Source organism: Saccostrea echinata, unplaced genomic scaffold (assembly GCF_033153115.1).
Source record: "Saccostrea echinata isolate AGI-Se365-2 ecotype Australia unplaced genomic scaffold, CSIRO_AGI_Sech_v1 ptg000029l, whole genome shotgun sequence".
Lineage (NCBI taxonomy): Eukaryota > Metazoa > Mollusca > Bivalvia > Ostreida > Ostreidae > Saccostrea > Saccostrea echinata.
This window is the reverse complement of record NW_026889778.1, coordinates 6,234,275-6,259,498: the sequence shown is the minus strand read 5'-3', so window position 1 is coordinate 6,259,498 and position 25,224 is coordinate 6,234,275. Positions and strand designations below refer to the sequence as shown.

Sequence of the window (25,224 nt, the reverse complement as noted above, 5' to 3'; positions counted from 1 at the left end):
TGGAACTCTTCAACTCCAAGGAAAAAGACAATAAAGTTCAAACTATGTTGCGTATGCCCTTAAGCAAAAATAAATAAAATAAATAAATAAAAATTAAAAATAAAACGAATGAATAAAACTTTCCCAAACCTGACACACACACACACACACACCCTCCCACCCTCACACACACCCCCTCACACACACACCCCCACACACACACACACCCACACCTACACACCCTCACCCACACACACACACACACACACACACCCTCACACACACACACACACACACACACACACCCCCTCACACACACACCCTCACATGCATCACCGACCTTTCGAGGACTATGACACTCCACCTTCCTCCGAGGACCATACTTTCTAATTGAGATATTTTTTCAAGATTTGGTATATTTATAAGGTTTGGCACTAGTTACACGATGGGGGGTTGCATTATGTTGTAATTTGAAAATTAAAGCATGATTTTTTCACTATGCTTTAGAGGACGTTGTGTTAACGTAAGAGGACGTTGTGTTAACGTGAGAGGACGGTGTGTTAACCTTGCGAGGACGGTGTGTTAGCCGTGAGAGGACGGTGTGTTAACCTTGCGAGGACGGTGTGTTAGCCGTGAGAGGACGGTGTGTTAACCTTGCGAGGACGGTGTGTTAACCGCGCGAGGACGGTGTGTTAACCGTGAGAGGACGGTGTGTTAACCTTGCGAGGACGCTGTGTTAAGCTTGAGAGGACGATGTGTTATCTGATAGAGGACGTTTTGCTTATCCCCCACAAAAGAGATGTAAACAAAGTTAGGAAACACATTTCTTGTTTTCAATCATTCTTACGGTGCGCTATAAGAACGTGCGCCATGTGTGTTGACAATAAGGGTCATCATTCGTCATACACAGGCGGGGGGGGGGGGATAGCGTCGGACATAAATCTTAATTTACATAGTTTTAATCAAGACCTTCTTCGACCCTTCAAACACATAAAATATTCATGTAGACCTCAACATTGTTCCAACCAGCAAAAGTACCGACTTAGTACGGTTGACCCCCCCCCCTCAAGTATTTCCCGGGAAAATGGTTCTAGAGGGGGAGTCCCCCGGAAAAACTGGATCTAGAGAAGGATTTCTCCTAAAGAAAACCAATATTTACGAGAGATCATACACAGCTTAAAAGCTATAAAGTGTGACTACCCCTCAAGTCAATTTTCTCTCCACCTAAAATTTAGTTTTTCGTCTTTTGTTTTATATTTTTCATAATTTTTGCCGATTAAGGAAAATAATAAAAGAACTTCAACACCCTTGATAGTACTACTTTAATAATAAGTGAACTTACAAAGGCTGATGATTTTAATGGCATTTGGCCCAACAAAAAGCATTATAGAACAGATATAAAGAGCTAGGTTTCCATAGTGTTCTTTTTCTTCCTTTATTTACATTCATGAAAATAGATATTATTAGATATTGTAATTCATTACATGCATTTCATAATACAAAAGCAAATCTTTGAAAAGAAAATATAAATCTTTTATGGACATGCACTGCCATGTTTATCCTCGCAACAAAAGTCCAAACACAACCCCCTATGGCAGTACATTTTGTCATTACAAAAAGTACTGTATAACAATAACATAGGTTTCCATACTTAAATGTATTTATAATGTAGAATTGTCATATAATTTAATGCGTTATATTTCCTCATTTTCTATATAGATTACAAACCTTTCTACGCATAATTACGAGAAATCATGTAAAACTGAAACCATATCGGATTTATTAATTACTAGTTATCAAAAGTGACATGGATTGATTTTTTTTTACTCAAACTACACGTATACTTTGGCCCCGTGTTTTTTAAGAATTTTTGTTCCATCTTTTAACGTAGGATGAACTTTCCCTCAAAATGAATAAATTATAGATAAATAAATTTAAAAAAAAACACCAAGGAAAGAAATAAATAAAATTTAACTCCCACCCCACCCCAAAAAAAGTCTTTCTTAATATTACATTATAGAAATTGATAATGTGAAATATTGATGATAAGAAGCGATGCGTAATAAACTTTTAACAGGCGTCGGAACGGGAGGAAGGGCTAGAGGGGGCAGCCTCCCAAACTTATTTTTTCAAAGATAAACATAATATAGGCTTTGAAAATTGGGGCATAGTCCCCAAACGTTTTTTTGGGGGGTGGGGGTTGGTTTAGCCCCCTTTCAAATTAGCCCCCCTCTTCAATTTTTCAGTAAATATACTATTATTCTAATCTTAGTTTTTTTTTTTCAAAAGAACATTCTTCATTGAAAAAAAGAACAAGGTTTCAGTAAATATATTCTGAAATTAATATATGTATATATAATTTAGTAGACAAATGATATAGAAAACTGTAAATCACAGGACAGAACTATACATGTACATGAATGTGTTGGCAATGTGGGCGTCAATATTCAAAACTACGTTCATTCATGTAGGTGCTACATGTACATATAAGAGATATTTCCATGCAGGTGCTAGATGCTAATTCCATGCAGGTGCTATGTGCTATTCTGAGTGCATATGCTACATTAACTTTTAAAAAATTCCAAAGATTGACAAATAAACCATGTGAATAAGTGCAAGCAAGGATGCATATTTATAAAATATGCCAAAGAAGGTGAAAAAAATAGATACATACTTTTGGAAGAAAGCCCTACATGTAGGTGTGAAATCATGTACCTCATAAAATTAGACAGAACGCCTCCTTCAAGGAAACTGAAATTTTAGCTTAAACTCAAAAAAATCATGTGACTGTATATTGAGTGCATATATGAAGAAAGAATGAGGAAAAATGACAAATGGTAAACAGAAATTAAGAATGCATTTTATCAAAACCTTGTTTAAGTTTTTTTTTTCAAAACTCCTCTAGATTATGCTATAATCAAGCAAAGATTTTTTTTAATGTGTACAGTCAAAACTCTTTAATAGTATCAAGCAAAAATGTTTCTGGCAGATTGAATTCTAAGAGAAATGTTATCCACCGGTCGTCAGATACATGTACAGTATTCCTGGCTCAAAACTAAAACAAACAGAATCTGATGAAAGAGGAGGGAGGAAGAGTAAAGAAGTAGCCAAAGGCGGATCCAGCACATACTGGCGCGCGTCGGGCATCAACCCCCCCCCCCCCAACTTTGAGGGTTTTTTTTTTCTTTTTGGCTTTCGTAAATTGTGTTTGCTTAACTTGTATACACTTTTAATTTATCCACATGTAACGACCAGGCACATAGTTTCAGGACTAATGATGAGCTAGTATCCCTAACCCAGGAAATACGATTTTAGAGTTTGGACAATTTTTTTTCTTTTCTTTATTTTGTCAAAGAAAAACTATCCGTGAACTGCTCCTCCTCCTTCCTTTCTAAAATTTTGGATCCGCCGCTGTTCACTTCTATCCTAAATTCATCTAAAATTTTGAGTAAATACGTAACAGCGCTGTCATGTAATTTGAATGATTCATACAGCTTTCCATCATAGCTAAAATTAAACAGTTCTGTATTGTTAATATTTTGTAGTTATTGTACAGTTTCTGCTCATTTACAAAATGAAACGACCACGAAGTGTTTGTATCGCAGTTATTGTATGTTACTTCAAAGGAAAACTCACTGAGTAATGTCAAAAGTCTATTATAATTATCATACATTATTGCTCATGTTGTGCAATTAAATTAAAAAATAACATCTCAAACGTTTTATTTTGTTATACCTCTACTGATTTTTCCCTATATAACATTAGATCATTAGATGTGACTAATTCCCTGGAAATCGTTATGAATGGACTAATCCCCGCGCGTTAGTCAAATGAGCTAATCCCTCCTTCGAAAGCTAATTCCCGGTTATCCGAAATGATTTTACTTTTACATTGGTATGATATGTGAATGGACTAATCCCCGTGTGTTAGTTCAGTGAGCTAATCCCTGCTTTGAAATCACACCATCCGAATCCTCTAAATTTTACGTTTGTATCGGTATAATAAAACAGTTAAAAGTGTATCATTGAGGGAGTTAGCAAGATCCAGTTCCCCTCGACCAGGACTATTTCCCTCGGCTTCGCCTCGGGAAATAGTCCTGGCCTTGGGGAACTGGAATCTTGCTAACTCTTTCAATGATGTACTTTAACAGGAATTTAACAACCGTGGCAGCATACTAATACTTATAGATTCAGTACTCACTAGGCAAAGGTGATTGGTGCATGCGGTGCATGTTACTTTGCATTGGTTAGCAAAAATTACAAGATGTTGCGCTTAACAACCCAAATCTTAATATTAATCAAACTATTCTTAATTACATTGATTTGATATAAACTGGGACAAGGACTGAGATATGAGCGGAACAATTTGAAAAATCTCCAAATTTAGTATTTAGAATTTCCTTATTTACTACGAAATATTAATTGTCGGCAGAACTTTAACACTTTTATTAATGTTCTGAACTAGATGTTTTTTTTCCAATATCAAGCGATGCATGCAGTGCACATGTAATAAAAAAGGAAACATCATACAAGACTTTGTAAGGGACTAGAGGAATATTATACATGCATCTAAAAAGAATTGGGCATAAATCAAATGAATGATACAAAATTAACTAGAAAAGGGGTTACACTGACAGACCCCTTTCCTTCTTGTAAATGCATGTACATTTTATGAATTCCGAAAGCTCTGCGTTTCCTCTCCTTATGGGGTTGGGGGGAAGGTTATTTGACTCTATAAAGCTTAAGACTGAAAATCCCAGGGGTAGGTGTACGGATTCCCTCATCAGCTCTAAATCCTAACTGACTATTGATCAACTAACTGATAACTAATTACAATGTAATTCCGAAACCAAAAGTAGATATAGTTGAACAGGAAGAAAGAATTAATTTAGGTACGTGAAGATGAGTCAAAATTGAGATACTTAGCCCCCTCCATTTCCCGGATTTCATACAGGTATAAACTTTCATGTAATTTAATTTAGTCATTGAATATTTTTCAAGAATTAGATGAATTGTATGCTGTTAAGGGGTTGAGATGATGAAAACCTCAGTGCATGTATGACGTAATGAACATTCGAAATTTGCAACCCACATAATTATATTGAGTGCAAAAATTAAAATTTTACATGCATTTAAGCAGATTCTCTTTCGCATTCCCCAAAATCATGTAACAACCACTATTATAATGACGTATATTATTATTACATTTTATTCCATGCCTTTATATAATAAATACAGCATAGTTAATAAATCAAAACTGCACTATGTGAACACTTGGCTTATATAGTTGCAGACTCACATCCCTAATCTCCTCCCTTCCTCCAAACATTTTGAATCTGTCGTAAAGCAGAGAGAGATCTAGAAGGAGAGAGATGTTGGTCAATTGGTGACAAATGATGGAGAAAAAAAACCTCCTCCCCCCCTTCTCTATTTTTCGAAGATATAAATTGAATTATTATGTTAATTCAATGTTAATTTAACGAAATGCTTAGCAAAATAGGTGTCTCATTCCTCCTAGTTAGTCTTTTAGAGTAGGCTTTTCCTCTCAAATCCCCCTCACCGCGGAAAACTGGCTCTAGAGTAGGATTCTCCCAAGAAAAAAATGACTATAGAGTTGTAGGATTTTCTCCACTGAAATAACTAGAATGGTAGGAAATCCTACACAGGATTCAATTTGCCACTCCTTCAACCTATTAAAATATTCATCTAACCAAAAGCGCATTATTGGCTAATTGAAATTTTAAAAATGCCACCTACAAATAATTTCGCTTTAAAAGTTCAATATTTTTTTTCTAATTTTGTTTTTGATCAATCAGAGAGTTTAATTATTTTAGTCACTTTATCTTCGAAGTTCTAATAGCTATCAAATGAATTTATCACACTTCATTTATGAAATCAATGTTATTGTAACATGATATCGACATATATACAATAATGTTGATACATGTAACAATAATTGATTTATTGTCTTTCCTAGAGATTTTTTTTTATTTTTATTTTTCTTTTAATTTTAAATAAGTAAATGGGTTCCTATTACATGTAACTGAATGCCTGTAGGAACCTATCTATATTTGCAATTAAGAATAGAATTTTAAAATAGATATTTCCGATATATATATATTCCTTGCACTTGGCGTCATAAATTTCTCTCTCTCTCTCTCTCTCTCTCTCTCTCTCTCTCTCTCTCTCTTTGTCAAAGAATGGTATGTTTTTCTAGAGTTGCAGGCATGCTTTTGAAGCTTTCCTGGGACGAGCTTACGGCATATCATAGGGAGGAGAGAGATGGGGGGGGGGGCAACGAAGCTATCCTATCTTAGGAGACTTCCTTATCTTTGCCCTAACTTCAAGACGACGATGTGCTTATCCTAAGACATATCTAAATGATATCAGAAGCGCTGTTGCCAGGAAAACAACTAGAATATTTTGAATTTACAGAGCTTATATAATTTAATCCAATAGTTTTTGTAAAAATATTAATTTCTTTTATGAATTAAATCAATTAAGTAGACACTGTGCCGTGTCACTGTTTATGTATGCATTTAACCGTACAAATAGAAAAAGAGAAAGTGATAAATGAAAATACATTTATTAATTGATGAATGAAACATGTAGCAGGTTAAAACGTTCACAAGCGTGACTACGGCACGGATGCAGACGGGCACTACCTCCAACCTTTCTACAGAGAGGGGGGGGGGGGGGGGGTCTGTTACATCTGGGGACGAACAACCACAAGAAGTGATATTTTGAAAATAAATCTTATTACTAATCTCAATTGTTCTTTATATGTGAATTATAAATATATCATAATGTTAATTTTTATTGTTTATCAAAAAGGGAATGCTTCAATTTTTTTTTTCAAATTGACTTATCTATTAATATAAATGTTTTAAAAAAAATGCATATATATTTTCTTTTCTGTTTTTTAATTTTATTTCTCTATTATATCTGTTACAGCTCAATACATGAAAACGGGATAAGAATGGACAAACCTGATAAAAAATTTGAAAAAAAAAGAGGAATAGCGATTATTTATAAAATTTCTGAAACATTTTATTATTACCAATACATATCAAGCGCGGATACAGGCATTTTCCGGAGGGGGAAGGAGGGTACACAGCCGCGCACTCAAAAAAAGAGGACTCAGAAATTATTGTCAAGCAAGGATAAAAAACCATAAACTTATCCATACCTTATATAGCTATTTCGTTTTGGAGGGGGAGGGAGTGTTAAATCGCTTTGCCTTTATAGATATACAGACGATGTATAAATGTATGTGACTTTCTATGCCATTGTAACAGGGGTCCGTGTTTTCTAGAGAGATTGGGTTTACTATTAATATCATTTCAACAACTCTAAAAATCCCAAGGGGAACTGATCCCATGACCACGCCCCCCCCCCCTCCCCAATTACGACATCTTAACTAAAGATATTCCTAAGATGCTTTTGTTTTACATCCAAAGACGTATCTTAAGATAGTCCTAAGATATGTACAAAGTATGCTGCTGATTCTGAGTTGGTTGGGGAAAAGCCGCATATGATTTGGTGATAGAAAACGAATTCGTGTCGGACGTCTGAGAAAAATTGATTGAAATTCTAGCTTGAAGTTAATTTTCAATCCAAATTTGCTTTTCTCATACGCTTGATGCAGAAGACAAATAATAATTTCAATTTCCGAATAGTTTGAATTTAATTCAGATTAGAAACTTCTATCCAATCTATTCTTTTAAAGAAATCATCAATATCTTTTAGGGCACGACAATTTTCATTCAAGGGGGGGGATTAAGAGGGGGACGCTGGCAGATTTTGGAAATAAAGAATCTGTTCTTGAAAATACATGTATAAAAAATATCTCCTCCAGTGACCGAAATCAGTGGTATTAAGCCGATATCCGTACCAGTAGGTACGCATACATGTATCCTCAGATGTCGAAAAGCTCCACAGCTTCGAGAGTTTACATCTAAAGATATACTTATATATCCCTTCAATCTGTTGGTGAATTAAAATGATTTGAATATATATACATATAGTCTTTAAACATAGCTTTATGCAGATTAATCCAGAAATGCAGAATAGATATTTAACGCGTAAATGGAAACCCTGATGAAAAAAAAGATATATATGTACCATGTCATTTTGTGATCGAGTTACTGGATATGCGTTACATGAAATATAATCTCTCTCTCTCTCTTTCTCCAGAAAATAGAAATAATTGTTATCCGATTTGATGAGGAAACATTTTTTTTCTATAAAGCAGAGAGAAATTTGCAACATATACCTTTATACGATACATTAAATCAAAGGAAATGATTATAGCGCTGAAAATCTGAATAATCACCAAAGAAAACCCGAAATTTCAAGAAAAAGAATATGGGTCACAATGTAATTAAATATTGGGACTTTATCAAAGATTTAAGCATACACTTCGATATTGTGGTAGGCGAAATAATGTACGGTCGAATCTCCAAATATGTTACGGCTCCTCGAATATATCTGTTTTTGCATCTCTTCGTAGCATACAAAAATGTATATAATTATTATTTTTGCCTCATTTCTAAACTGTTTTTACAATGTATGGATTATTTCCGTACTGTATAGGGTGGAGACCGGTCCTTAGGATAAGACCGTATAAACCGAAGTCCCTTGTCGCAGTAGATGCTGGCACGAAAAAGGTCTCTCTCTGCTCAAAAGCCGCAAGTGTCGAGTACAGGTCTAAATTTGCAGCCCCCCCCCCCCCCACCACCAACAAGTGTTGGCGTCTCAATATGATTGAAACATTCTCGAAGGGACGTTAAACAACTAAGCAAACAAACAAACAAACATTTTTATACATTGTATTTACCGGTACATGTAAAAGTATATGTATTCTTTCTCCACGTAAGATTTGGATTTGGACCCATCCGTCTTTTGCAGATACACCTGTATGCATGGTATTATTTAAACTGAGAACCCCCCCCCCCCCCCCCAAACACACACTTTCCACACTTTTCTGTGGTAGCGTTGAACCGCTTGCACCGTATTGTACAGAATATATTTCGTGCAGGAAAGAAAATGAGAGTATTACAACACCCCCTCCCCCTCCTTTCTCAGTTTTAAGAATTTAAGTTTTGTAAAATAGTCAACAGCCTATTTCCCTTTATTGCTTGTAAACATTTTGCTTTTTTAACATTTAAAAAAAATCCTGAATGTTTCCCTGTGGCTCAACCCCTCTCCACCTTAAAAAATACATTGTTACAGACTTGAAACTACAAACTTTACTTTTCACGATTGAAAAGGTTCATTGTCGACGGATTTTTCCGTATTTCACGATCATGACAAGGAGCACACGGCGGGTATGACCGGTCGGCAGGGGATGCTTGCTCCTCCATGGCATCTGATCCCACCTCTGACATTTTAGAGGTCCGTGTTTGCTCTGCTCCCGATTTGTATTGTTTAATGGACATTTGAGCTTGAATACCGTTCGTTATCTACATATATTTCATTCATTGAAAGGGCAGCTCCCCCTTTTTTGTTGCAGTATAGTCAATTCAGGGTAATGTATTAATAAAATTTGGTACTGAAAGATGGAACACCTACCCTCCCCCACTTACACCTCCCACGAAATAGGATTTTCGAGTATGTTGATTTTTTTTTCTCTTGCTGCCCCCCCCCCTTTTTTTTTCAAAAACGATGCTACGTTCTTTTGAAATATTTGACAGATACATTTATGCGCAAATTATTAAAATGCAAAGAATTAGAAAAAATAAAACTAGCAGGTACCGATATCATTTACACATGGTTTTTATGTCCAAAACATCAAGGTACGCTTATCACCTTCATACGAGATATATGATTTATTTGGAGGTTTTATTCAACTCTGCTTGTCGCTAGCTAATTGTTAAGACTCAATAAATCTACAATGCACTTTGATTCATTTAATGAAATATGACAAAAATAACAAAATCAAGCGGTGTAAACTCATGAACCTGTCAAGCTCGACGTCATCTTGGGATATGCGTACCTACTGGTACAGATATCGGCTTAATACCAGTGAATATTAAAAAAAATAATCCGACAATGACTGGTGCGCCTCTCGCATGAAATGCATCTTTGCTGACCAAAAACTTTTACACATGTAGTTCTTGGAAAGCTTTTTTTTTTTTTTTTACAAATATTTTTGATATAAACAACAAATTTAAGCATTTGCTGTTAATGTATATATAATATGAATGTGTAATAAAATATCTAAAGAAAACCTAGATAGACATTTAAATATTTTAAGTAAAAAATTTATTTATGAAAATAAAACACATTATTTGTGAATATTTTTTTAAGCCTATGGATAAAATCTTCATAAAACTAGTCAGAACTATGGAGAACATGTTAGTCAGACATATTTTAAAAAGAAATTGAAATTGCAAAATTTTAGGGAAACTATTTTTTTTTCCAATATTTAGACCAATCCCGATCAAAATTAACACAAAATAAATAAGATGAAATTATTGCCTTCTTTAAGTATTTACCACTAAGAAATTTATTTATTTATCAAGTTCAATTACTTTTTAACGCGTATTACACCTAAACAAACTTGTATTCCTTGTGAAAATATTATCTATTATCAATTATTATAAAATTCTGGTTGGGATCAGTTTAATTTCGATCGGGATCGGCTAAAATTTGTAAAAAATAATTTCTCTAAAATTTCGCAATTTCGTTTCAATTTCTTTTTCAAATATGATTGTCTAACATATCCTTTGTAGCTGTGACTTGTTTTTTGAATATATTATCCATATGTTTTGAAGAAATTCACAAATAATGTACTTTTTCGAAAAAAAAAAAATTTTAGTAAAAGAATTAAAATGTCTATCTGGCTTTTCTTCACATATTTTATGAGATATTTACATTATGCATTCATTCACAACAAATTTTTAACTATAAAGCATCTTATTTGCAAATAAAACATTTTTTTTTCATTTTCTATGAAAAATTGGAGAAAATTCTTATAAAATAATTAAGAGCTAGGCCTTTCAATGCTGAAACCATGACTTAAGGAAGCTCTAAACACTGCACACTAAAGAGTTCTATTCGTAGGGTTTTTTTATTGAGTGATTTGCCCTTAGAAGAAAAATAGTATAAATGGGAATCTACAGTTAATGACACAATTTCTTATGAATTATTCTTAATGTTATGTTAGACCAAGATTAAGTAATTGAATACATTATTTTCATTAATTTTCCTGATGCTAGTAAACAACAGTGATTTCTGTTCACAAATAGTTCATTGTCTTTGAACATTTTTTTCTGCAGAAATAAGGCAGGTACCCTATGTTGAAAATGAACTTGATACACTGAATATGTGCACCTTTATATGATATATTTTTCTCAAAGCCCAAAAAGCATTTTTCATTAGTTGTTTAGAGCTTCCTTAACATGGATGTCTTAAGACCAATGGAATAAAATTTTGGTGTGGCATTCCTCCTTAAGAAAGTAATTATGGGTCCAGTTCCTAATGAATAGAAAGCCTCATTTGCAGTTTGTATAAACAAGAGCATAAATTATCGATATAAAATTTTATTCAGAAGATAAATATCATCAATGTTCATTTTTGCATACTTAAACATACATCAATAAAAAGAATTGTTATTACTTTAAAAATATATAACTATATAAATCAATACTAAAAATGTCTAACATTTCCAATGTTTTACTGAGCGTTCATAAAAAAAATGATGTTTGACTGCAGAGTGAGATATTGGACATTGGACCGCTTATGTCACAATGTTGGCAGGATCAGCTAAATCTTATTTTCATCTGTTGGTGAGCGACAGTAACAGTATTGACCAAGTTTAACGCAGTGCAGGTAAAGGAAATTAACATCATAGAAGCCAGCATGAGTACAGTCATAACTGAGGTAATGTGTAGTAGGCCTCTCGGAGCAAATAGAGAACAAGTATCAGCTGTCAACATGCAGTAGACCTGAAACAAAGTGAGAAAAATTATTACATCACTTATGTCAGCTAAAGGTGCTGTGAGCGATCTCAAAAAATAATAAGGTTATAACCCTGCTGCAATTCTTTTATTTAGAATGTGTAAATGTGACCTTGAACTTACTAAAATGACTTTGGTTAAAAAATGACAGATCTTTGGACATGAGTAATCTAAGAGTGAAATATGGACATCCAATTTTTCTCCATTAATACAAAATAATAGACTTGCATTTTTTTTCTGCCAGAGATCTTGAACTTGTCACAATGACCCTCAGGTCAAAAAAAAATTTTGTAGCAAATTAAAGCTCAGTAACAAAGTTATTGACTGGACAAGAATGTAATCTCTTATCTGCCAGTGACTTTGAACTTGCCAGAATGACCTTGGTCAAAGTCAAGACAAACTTCCAGGTCATAAACAATCTTTGTAGCAAGTAAGAGCTTCCAATGATTCTCCATTACAAAGTTACAGCATAAACAAGTGTTTTATACCTTTCTAAGCCAGTGACCTTGAACTTGCCAGAATTGCCATGGGCCAAGGTCATGACATACTCTCAGGTCTTCAATAATCTTTGTACCAAGAATGAGCCTCAGTGATTCTCCATTGCAAACTGATATCCTGGACAAGAAGTTTATATCTTTTCTGTCAGTGACCTTGAATTTTGACAGACTGTTTGATGGGATCCTGCCAATCAAGTCGGGTTCATCAGGACATTTGAGCAATATGAGCCCTAAAGATTCAACAAACTTTCATAAAATAATTATCGTTAATACTAATAAATTAGTTTAAAACTATACTAAACATAATTATTTACATCATATTGAAACATTGTACTGAACAAAAGTAGTTTAGACCTCGACTTGTTAATAACAGCTGTGGCTAAAAATAGTGATTGGGTCATGTGGGGATTTTTTCTTTACACAGCAATGACTGTTTACAATCTAACATATAAGAAAGGATAAGATAGGCTAAGATCCCTTTTTGGCCCCTGGTTTGGGGTGTCTTTTAGAATGTTGCAACAGTTTTTCAGTTAAAAACCTGATGTCACCCCTGCCATAAATTGAGTATTGTTTCTAAGTTATGGGATACACAGAGGCCACAGGAAGGTTAGGAAATATGTCAGTTTTCTCATTTTATGCAAATTTTCATTGATTTTACAGCACATTTTGGTTCCGAAAACATAGAGCACAAGCTTGCCTATCTACCAAATTTATATATTTCATACACTAGTATCAGATGCATCTTATGTATAAAAATCTCAGATAGGCAGCCTTGTGCTCTATATTTCCCAAAGTGAAAAGTATCTCAAATTTGACGAAATGCGACCAGAATTGAGGAAATTCTGGAAAATAACCTACTTCTACACCCTCTTGTGGCCTCCGTGTTAGCTTTGAATCAAAATTAGTGCTGGTTTTAAAACAACTGTGTTCTGATTTTTACATCAAATAAGGGGCCAGATCCAGCCGTTACTATACCTTGTCCTTTCTTTGAAAGTTTTTAGATTATTTATTTGAAGGACTGAAATGGGGGTTCAACAGTTATTTTATCAATACGACCAATTGGTCTTTTACACAACTGGACCACTCATTTACTAGACTGGGTCAAACATGCCTTAGTGTCAAACCCTGTTGAACTAGCCGGAATGACCTTGGGTCAAGATCTTGACACACCAACAGGTCATAAACATTCTTTGTACCAAGTTTGAGCTTCCAATGACCAACAAGTTGGCACCGATAGACTGACAAGGTGATTCTTATATATTCCCCCAACCTTTATTGTGGGGGTAGAAGACCAGCATGATGAATATAAGACAGAACATTCAGGATCTAAATGAAAAATGGGGACTCCTGATACACGTATCAGAGTGGAAGGAGATGCTCAATACAAAAATGCCACCTTCAGTGCCATTGGGAAAACCCAATTCTAAGGTGCTACCCAAGTGACATATACTGTGTTCTTAGAGGAAGAATATTGTAGCAGTGTTCTATGAAAATAAATTTTGTAAGAAAGGTGAAAGCTGAGAAATAAAGGAAAGGAAGTTACCTGCCCAGTCATGAGGACTGCACTGTCACCATTCCTCCAAAGACAATGATTGTGGGTGAGAAGAGATGGGCTGCAGAAAGTGAAAGTGAGCTGCAAAGTGATGACCATCCACTAGTCATCTTCTATTTCACCAGTGATGGTTAAGGTGCCACTCTATACAAATTATCTGAAAAACAAGGAAATTTCATTGAAAACCTAAAAGACTTGCTGCAATTCTTTGATTCTCAAAGAAAACAGACAGCTATGGCTTAATTAGCAGCCACACATTTCTGAGAAGAATAAAAGAATCCACACAAAGAAAATTTGCCTTTGACCTAAAGCTTCAATGCAAAACAGAGTTTAAAAAAAATATCAGTACTATTAGCACTATTCCATGAGATTTACCTTTGATTAAGTGGGCCATGTCTTCTACCATCAATTCAATCATAAGCTGCTACCAGAAACAGTGTGGAAAGTCCTGTCAACTTACCGGTAATTCCTTTTCCTGTCGATGACTGAAAAGCAATGAGTGGAAATTTCAGTGTTGCCTAGTGACTATGAATTAAACATGACAGAAGAAAATGTTTGTTAGAAGATTATTGACTTGACTTTTAAGTCCAAATAATCTTGCTAGCTAAAATTAAAAGACTGTTCCAAGGAACATGTGTGTCGCCTGATGAACATCATCATTATTTAAGATTAAAAGAAAATCTAAGGGTGGTCAAATATTATTTGATACAAGCATTATGAGGGTTGTTAAGAGATTATTAGTACACAGTGTTTATTTTTCTTTCCAAGTAATGCCTTTTGGTGAAAAATGGCATATACGTTTGACAAACACTAAGAATTAATAAAAGCAACAAATATTTTACAAATATTTTATTTCTTCTTTTCAATGGTATATTAATGGGTAAATAGAAGGGGTACCCGGTGCCGTCACGAAATCATATATTGAAATATGTTATACCTATGTTCCAACTCCCAGTGGACCCATATACAGCAAGAGCGAAAATAATTCAAATTATATATCGGTATTTATTTTTTCAATTTCATTTCAATTCATTTTGTGCAAGCTTCTTAGAATTTCAATCAGAAATACGGAGATCATAAAAAAATCTAAGCTTGGTATAGATATCTGATTACATCAATAAAATAGATTTTGATGTCAACACGACACAGCAAGCATACCTAGAATTTTACGTAGCTCTGTGGAGAACTCTTTTCCAGACTAAAAGATCTTCTAAAACAATAACAACTAGTGCTAACTGTAACAGGAACTGTTTCAGATGTTCCTCAAAAACTTCCCCATTCTCTTATGGGCCCCATTCATTACAGGCTTCATTTCATTATGCAATTCTTTTGTTTAATAAATCTATGCTTTATTTTCAGTAGTATTTATTCGAAAAACAACACTGGTATAGTTCTTCGAGTATTAACCAACTGGATTTCAGCGCATGCTAGGCCTGAGTATCGCAAACTACCTAACAATATGATACATATCATGATACGGTCATGTGATATACAACATGTACCATGATACAGCTGTCACCAATTGAATTAAGCTTTATCTAAACATATAATTCTTTGCTAACTCCACAGTTATAGAAAATATACAAAGAATATCTTGATAACCCTTATCAAAGTTAATAAAAGGTGGATTTATAGTCTTGATATTGTATTTTTTCTTTGCTACCTTTTTTTAGCCATTTTAAAACATTAATATTTGTTAGGTTGAATGTAGTTACAAACAAAACAATGAAAATTATCTTCTACTGTATCACAATACATACATGGCGATACGCGTATTGTGAGCCCTTGTGATCAATACGATTGATGTATTGCTGTATCGTTACACCTCTAGCGCATGCACATGCCCATATTTTCTAAATATTTCATATTCCTTCCTCGTGAAGAGACTCACAATAAATAGCTATGTAAGAAATCTAAAGATTTTCATTGAAAACTATGAGAGATACAGCCATATAAGTACTAGTATTAGCAAATCAGAATCCCACGTTCTTGCATTCAATTTTCATAGTAGCACAATGTAGGCACCCATTACACCTATTTATATTCTGAATTCCATCCAGTTTTGTTAAAAACTAAGAAAGTTACTACTGTAACAGGCATTTAAAGTTTAAGCCAATCAAATTGCAGCACACTTGCATGAGCGTGTTTTCACAATATCTCATATATTATATCAAAATGTAGAGCCTTGTTGTGTATGACTATGTTTTAAATTTCAAAGCATTTCATCAAAAAACACAAAGGTTATTGAGATTTTTTGTGTCAGTCAAACAGAGCAAAGCACACATGCATGCACATCAACTGATTTCTTGCTAATTCAACCACCTCTTCTTGTCTACACCACTAATACAAGTCTATACAATGAAGTTCAAAGCATATCATAAAAAACAGGAAGGTTAATGGTGTTTCAATTGCTTCAGTCATTTCACTCCTTGCACGCTCACGCATGTGCATGTAAGTGTGGGTAAAATGACCTTCCTTCTGCACATCTACACAACATGCCTGTTAACCCTAAAAAGGTTTCATCTCAATCAGTTGATTAGTTTCTGTGATGACAGAGAAAGAAGCATTAAAGCTTCCAGACTGTCTCAACATGGTAAAGATCTATGGCTGGCATGAGATGAAAATGAAGAAGCAATGCTGCTTTAGGTCAATAGACATATGCAAGTTTATAATTCTAATGGGATATGTCTAATCATCCTATCAATTAGAAATTTTGCATAGCTGTTTTATTTGTTCTTGTTAAAATGTTGACAAATTTTCATGAATTTATGTCTTTCTTTTATGGAGTAAAAGTAAATGTCTCATTAATTTCAAAATAGCCCTTATATAGTAAAGAAAAAAAATCCACAAATAGTAAGACCAATACAGAATAGCATTTATCATATAAAATCTGACAATAGATATATGATTCCCCACCCTTCAAAGCTAAAGTGAATTATAAAATTGAAATTAACAAGAAGTCTGTGAGCCAATGTTCACTAGTAATACCCCCGCTTTGATGTGAATATACATTCTGATGTGAATATACACAAGTTCAGTTATGGACAGACACAAGGGTGAACAAGAAGTTGACATCGGATTCGTACAAAAATGAATCCCACCATATGACATGCCTAAACAAAGAATGTGCTAAAATTTCAAGCATCTGCAATCAGTAGTTGCTGAGAAAATTGGGACCAAAATTTGTTATGTATGGTACGGACAGACACACGGATAAACAGGAAGTTGACATCGGATTCGTACAAAAATGAATCCCAACATGACATGCCTAAACAAAGAGTGTGCTAAAACTTCAAGCATCTGCAATCAGTAGTTGCTGAGAAAACTGCGACCAAAATTTGTTATGTATGGTACGGACAGATGCACGGATAAACAAGAAGTTGACATCGGATTCGTACAAATATAAATCCTACCATATGGCATGCCTAAACAAAGAATGTGCTAAAATTTCAAACATCTGCAATTAGTAGTTGCTGAGAAAACTGCAACCAAAATTTGTTATGTATGGTACAGACAGACGCACGGATAAACAGGAAGTTAAAATCAGATTCGTACAAAAATGAATCCCACCATATGGCATACCTCAACAAAGTGTGTGCAAAAATTTCAAGCATCTGCAATGAGTAGTTGCTGAGAAAACTGTGACGAAATATTTGTTACGGACAGACAGGCAGACACACAGACAGACAGACACACAAGGGTAAAACAGTATACCCCCCTCTCCTTCGGAGTGGGGGTATAATTAAAATAATTATTTTTAATAAATATATCTTTATCCAAGATATCTTCCAAAAGAGATTTCAGTCTCTCTTCAGTCTGTATCGATACTTTTGGTATACCCATCCTGATGTCTTTTCATTGTATTTAAATTTCAGTTTGTGTGATTATATTGCATACAGTTTCAAAGTACAGTGTCATGAGCTCATATACAGTAACATGTGATATAAATGCTAATTATCAAAATCCTGCCTCTCAAAATCAAAAAAAAAAAAATAATAATAATAATAATTCAATCAACCACCAGAGTGATTTTATAAAGCCAAAGGTCAAGGTCAACTGAATTGTAATGTAACGAACACATTGCATTGAACTCTCTTTGTTTGAAAAATCAGTTTGTTTGAAATGAATTTGGTTTCTCCTAAAATGCTGGTGCAGTTTCTTTGCAATAAATACTCGTTTAGATTGAAATCGGTTAACTTGAAAAACTCTGTTAATTTGAAGTGATTTTGGGGTCCGCTGAACACAAAGCTTATAGCAGTTTTGATAACGGGTACATTGAAGTTGCCAATTGCGACGAGTGGACTCAGGTGACTGACTATATACGAAGGCTAGCACGTGTTAATTTTTCAAAGGTGATTTGATGTTGGTGGACCTGTACAAATTTAATTATGTGTTGTATAGATAAAACAATAATCATTAAGCATTTCTCACCGGAACATATTAGTCGCCACTTTTATTTTCTAACTACAGCATTTAAGACTGACATGGATAAAATATGCAGAGGTGTCATGTGTAAATTGGTGTGTGGAGAATAGGGCTGTATATTGACCAAAATATTTCGATAAGATATTTTATAAAGCAATACTTTTTTCGTGTATAAATAGTCTTGATAGTTTTCTAACACAAATCAAAAAAAAAAAATAAATAAAACAGTAAAAAAAATTTAGGACTTTTTTGAAAAATAGAGATAAGTACATTTCTGAAACACTGCATGTAATGTTATGTAAAAAATATGAATTCTCACATGTATATGTTTTTTTTACTGTACAGTCAAGCCTCGTTACCTCGAACTTGAAGGGACCGAGAAAAAACTTCGAGATATCTGAGGATTCGAGATATCGAGGGTAAAATATTTAAAGAATAAGTGGTTGGGACAGCAAATCACTTCGACATATCCATGGTATTCAAGATATCAGTGTTCCAGATAACGAAGTTCAACTGTATCTACATTTTTTATGTAATTCATAGCACACAGATATAATGAAATTCGGTTAATTTGAAATAAATCTCAAGGTCCCTTAAATTTCAATGTAAACGAGTTTAACTGTATATGGTATTTTACAAAAGCCAAAGTGCCAAGCAGTGCAAGTGCAAAGTATCAAATCCATTCCTCTTACAGTTCTCAGGATCTAGGGTATGACAGACAGACAGACACCATGTAAAGTGATCTCTAAGTGTCGCTTTTACCAAAATTTTTTTTTCATAATTTTGTTTTCTTACCTCTCTGAAGAGCATGACAAAGGTTACATAGGTGATAGGTAGAAATACATGCATTGGATGTATTGGTGTAATCTTTTTAGTGAGTAGATTGCATCATGCATTGTTTATCTGCCGTTGCTGATCTTTAACAAGGGAGACTTCTCCTGAAATAAGAAAAATTCAAAAGTGAAATTACCTGTTACTCTTAAAGGGACATAGACACAGATTCGACATTTTGAAATATTTTCTCAAATTGTCTGTATTATATCATGACATATATGTGGCTATAACATTTCAAATGGAAATATAATAAAAAACTTATTTTATCTGTGAATTATTGAAACTATGAATTTCGGGATGCGTTTGATTGACACATCCTTGCACTTTCACAAGTAAACTTCATCCTTAATACTTAAGAAAAGTAGGTTTTTTGATACATATTAATGAAAAAATATAAAAAAATATAATCCAGAAAATTAAGAGTAGAAATGAAAGAAAGCAAAACCAACGAACCAGTATTGTCAGTCCGTGCTCAGTGATGTGTGAAGAGTTTAACAAATTGAAGACAAAACAGTTTACGTTCCTTCGGGTGTGTTCAATTTGTTAAACTCTGCACACATCACTGAGCACGGACTGACAATACTGATGCGTTGGTTTTGCTTTCTCACATTTCAACTGTGAATTTTCTGGATTTTATCTTTAGTTTTTTTCATTAAAACACAACAAAATTTCTACTTTTTTTAAGTATTAAGGATGAAGTTTACTTTGTGAAAGTGCAAGGATGTGTCAATCAAATGCGTCCCTAAATTCGTAGTTTCAATAATTTCCAGGTAAAGTTTTTTTATGATATTTCCCTGTGAAATACTATAGCCACACATATGTCATGATCTAATTTGAGAAAATATTAACTTCAAATCTGAGTCTATGCCCCTTTAAAGGTCATACACAAGGAAATAATTTCACTACATTTTACTATAAAGCCTTGATTAAATTAATCAATTAATATGACCCTCATTAGATAAAAGATGAAGAAAAAATGAATGATGCTTGGACAAAAATTTGAGATCAGAAATAAAATATATTCCTTATGCAGCTTTTAATAGAGAAAAATGATATTATTGATAGGTAAGATACCTTCAATCATGTGGATTTCACATGCTGATAAACAGTTTACACACCATCCAGGAAATTGCATCATCAACACCTAAAAAAAGAGTATTCCTTAAATTCATTGATTGCCCACAAGTATAATATTCCTAATATTTGAGTCAAAAATAAATACTGTAGGCCTAAAATGAGAAACCGAAAAAGAAAACCTGAAAAGAAATTGTCTCTTTCTACAAAGAACAACAACTGACTAAGTTCATTTTGATTTGCTATTCCTGGCTCTAAGCTAAGCATGGCATAACAAGGGTCTACTGGAAAGAAAGGGTAAATTATTCATATGGTAAAAAATTAACAAATCAAACTTTGTAAATAAATACCCAAGCATTTGGTTTTGTCTTTGATTTCGACAAAATGTTATTGATCTCCAAAAATTTCTGTTTATGTGTGCTGAGCCACAGTAAAATTTTAAATGTTGTAGAACTGTACATGTATATCCATATCTAGATTCAGTAAGAAATTTCTAGTCATTTGACAAGTTAATTTCACAGTTTCACCAAAGTTTGATTAACAATGTTATGGTTAATAAAATATTATCCAATTTATGCTTATAATTATATTATTAAAGTGCAATTTGTCAAAGTAAAAAATGCCTGTAAAAAGAACAAGTGGCCATTGGCAACAATGCTCACCCGAGTCACTATGGCCTTGCTGTTCTACTTTTCTTTTTACTACACATGATGATGTATATTTATTCATATGTAAAAATTTGATTGTCCATTGTGGCCCCACCCTACCCTGGGGGGTCATGATTTAAACAAACCTGAATGTACACTAAGTAATGAAGCTTTCAGAGAATTTTCATTTTCTGGCCCACAGTAATGAAGCTTTAAAATTCACAGAAATTTCATTTTCTGGTCCACTGATTCTTGAGAAGAAATTTTTTTTAAAGATGCCATTAAATTTACAACAATTCTTAATTATTTCCCCTTGAAAGAGGGTGTAGCCCTTCATATGAACAAACTTGAATTTCCTTTACCCAAGGATGCTCTGTGGCAAGTTTGGTTTAAATTGGCAAAGTGGTTCTGGAGAAAAAGATGAAAATGTGAAAAGTTTATGTCGCTGCCTCCAACAACAACAGTGACAGACAACAGACAAATTTTGATCAGAAAACCTCTCTTAAGCCTTTGGCTCAGGTGCGCTAAAATAAAAGATGGAGAAATAAAATTTATTGTTAATGACAGTTTTACTTATGTATTTTAAAACTCTTTCTCAAATACCATGGATATGTCTAAGTGCTCAAGTTCAGTGAGTTTATGAACTTTACCCTCTATTCTTGAAACCTCAATTATCTGTTTCTCAAAGGGTTTTTTTTTTCAGTCCCATCTATTGCCATAATAGGCTTATCTCCAGGGGGTCCTCATGACTAGCAATTACATAAGCAATAAGGTTTTTGGATATAAATATATTAAAATAAATAAAACTGAATAATTAAATGACAAGATATGCATTCGACATTGGGTGACACAATTGGGGAAAATATTCTGGCATGTTACCCTCAAAGTAAGTGATTGTGAAATTTACTTGTCTGAACATAACTTTTACTTGTATGAAAATATTTCATAAAAGACCTACATTGTATTTAACAATTTGAAAAAATATTGTACATTACAATAGTCTATAATACATTCATGGAGTCTGTTTTTGAGATTTTGAGTGCATTTCAAAGTTACTGTAGTTCTAAGTAGTCAACTTCATGGTACTTTAAATATTAAAATTAAAATTGTGACAAATGCCTGAAAAACATCAGATATTTCAGACAAGTTTCATAGTAACATTGTTCCTGATCAAGTTTGACAACCAGGGCCATCATTATTACGAGCAGGATCAACATTTAACTATTTACAAACCGCATGCATGGCATGTTTTCATTTTGAACCTCCGATAAAAAGTTGACAACAAATTTTAATTCTTTAAGTTTTCATGCTCAGCTATAAAAAATTCTTCCTAGAAAAATATCCCTTGTCAAATCGGACAAGTGGTCAGCAATTATCACTTGTTCATGAAAAATTTTACTGGTACATGTACTGGACAAGTGGATGAGCGTACAATGTCTAACCCTGGAACTTTGCCCCATTTTTTGTTTACATTTGCATAGCAACCAACAGCATTAAATCTCGAACCCGAGCTATTATAATATGTAGCATAAAAGCACACGAGGATAATCAAGAGGGTGTTACAACTGTTTCTGTTTTGTTGTATTTGTTTCTGGCATTTGTTATTAACTGTTTCTGATGTGATGTGAATTCTTCATGGTATATATAGTGAAACTATGTGATAAAAACATGATAAAAAAAATTATTAAAAAATGTATTTCAAAAATGTAAATGATACTAGTAGTATAAAAAATCATTTTTAAGCATTTCAGTGTAGATTATAAACATCGAACCTAATGGGTCCTAGAAAAAAACTTTGTGATATCCTACAATTCAAGATACTGAAGTTAAAATATGTACTTGAAGCATAGCATAAATTTTCCATCTTTAACGCTCAGTTATACCTCGATAAATATTGCTAATGAGAGGAGGAGTGCAATTAATATTTCTATCTTCATGATAACACAAATCTAAATAAGTCAGTTAATTTTATAGCTAATTTAGCCTTCATTAAGTTCAACAAATTTCTTTAAATCTGTTCAGAATCAGACAAGTAAAAAATATTTATGCATTCGGACACAGGGTTTAACATTTATAAGGCATGTCTGATCGACACTGACTAGTAAAAGTTTGGTCCTGTCTTAAAATTGAGTGTACATCTGACATGTAAATATAACAAGTGTGCAGCATGTGTGTTTTATTCATCTGCTCTCATGTACACACAGGATTTGAAATACCCCAAACTGTAGGGGTCTACAAATACAGTCATGACTTTAATGATTTTGGGTTAAAATCAAAAACAAGTAATTGTAATTGGAAGTATTCTATCAATACTAATATGTCAAGTTTCATCTACCAATATAATGCTACGACATTGACGAGAAAAAACCATGCGTTTTCTACATGGGCATTTCTTCAATCAATTTGTTTATGTACCAGTATAAATTTATAAGAATCTTCTTGGGTTTTAATGTGATGGAGGAGGGTGCATTTAGTCACCAGGATGTTGTAACACGGTCTTAAAACTCTTTAATAGCTTTGGGGCATGAACTACTTTTAAATTAGTTAAATAATCTAACTGCATCTCCAGACGAGCCCTCACCACACCTCTCTTAAACCGGGTCTGAAGCACATTATTATTTTAATGATTAGAAAATTCTATCTACAACTACTTCCTCTTCCAGATGACTCCAGTCTATTGCAGTGCAAACAAAAAATGAGTTTTTATATTTTTTGGTTTTGGTGTTTGGTATCTCCACTGCTTTACTGTTGTTACAAGGATTACAGCAAGTTAAACTATGAATTAAATTTTTTATTTTATACATACATGTGTACCATGCATGTTCATGACTTGTTGGTTGTCAAATGTGTGGATATGTCACGCGAGGAACAGACGTAACTGTGCAAGGTAAAATACCATGAATCGTGAAGCGCGGGTTTGTGACATTCGGAATACAGATGTATTTCTGCTGTTTGAGTAACCATACACCACTTTGTGTGCGGTTAGGCATGGATAAGTACGATTACTTCACATTGTGCTGAATAATTACCAATCAATTATCAAGTTCACCTGAACTGATCTTCTTTGTTAATCCATTCAAGAAGTAACTGTTTGGTCACAAATTAACTGAGCGTTGTATACAGCCCTAAAACTTTTATAACTTTGAGTGCAATTGCGCAGAGAAAGACACATTTTCAAGAGAAATTTTTTCATGAACATGATGAATTGTTTTCAGATGAGCTAAAAGTTGAAAATTATCACTGCACGAAAGTGCGATTTTCTGCACATCTTGAGAAAAAAGCTAATTAAAGAAATAAGTTTGATTTAGTAGTTAAATAAAACTACTTCAGGTAGGTAAATAAAGCTATGTAGGTAATTCAAGCTACGTAGCTAAAACTAGTGATTGTACCAGCTAAATGACTGTGTATCAGTGTATCGTCCAAGTGTAGAATTGTAGATATCTTTTTACTAAAACTTTGAATTTGATAGATTTGAACTTAGGCGACTAACCGTATGTTTCTTACACATTCTTCTAATACTTCCACAACAAAACACTCGCCGCAACCATTCTTATTAGTCATCCTAAGCTTCCTCAGTCCTCGGTCGGAGCCTGTACTGCCATTTTGGTTGGCTAAATAACCCGACCCACTATTGTTTCGTAAATTGCCAACCCGTTTTTTTTTTTTTTTAAATACAGAACATTGAATTCTAATAAATCAGATCTTATTTCCTCTGGTAATCCATCACATTTTTTCAGACCAGCTGTACAGCATTTGAGGACAGAATAAAAAGATAAATATTTATTTATAGTTGCCATGTCGAACCTCGTATTAGTCGATGCTGAAGAAAGATGGTGATGAGGACAGAAATGCACAATTCATTTATTTTATTGATTAATCCTATTGCAAGTAATTTATGATAGTATCGTCATGATTTTTTCATAAATATGCAATGCAGAATTAAAAAGTTTTGAAATTATTGGTAAATAAACATGATAAATGGCAATATTGATAATGTATTTTTTATCACCCAGTACACATACTGACACAGACTGAGTGTAGGGCACTGTATTACAGTATATCTGGTAGAGTTTGAAATGACATTTGTTTAATCATAAAATATACTCTTAAAGTGAAGGAATTGCATGCGTCTAATTAAATAAACGAGAAAACTATGTGCATGGGTCCCAACTTGCATTTCATTCTATATTAGGGGTCTCTTAGCAATACCCAGAGACCTTATATATAGTAATATACTAACAAAATATTACATAA

General features: G+C 33.7%; 1 long non-coding RNA gene across 2 annotated transcripts; it reads right to left on the bottom strand.

The window, feature by feature from the left end:
• Window positions 1–11,508: 11,508 nt before the first annotated feature.
• Window positions 11,509–24,598, bottom strand: LOC133194400 (uncharacterized). 2 transcript variants are annotated; one of them, XR_009722074.1, is made up of 5 exons: window positions 24,461–24,598; window positions 20,324–20,393; window positions 19,211–19,353; window positions 14,366–14,475; window positions 11,509–11,929 (listed from the first exon to the last, which is right to left on the bottom strand). It is a non-coding gene; the product is annotated as an uncharacterized LOC133194400 (long non-coding RNA). The 2 variants fall into 2 exon arrangements; XR_009722073.1 differs by lacking the exon at window positions 11,509–11,929 and adding an exon at window positions 13,995–14,147.
• Window positions 24,599–25,224: the final 626 nt, after the last annotated feature.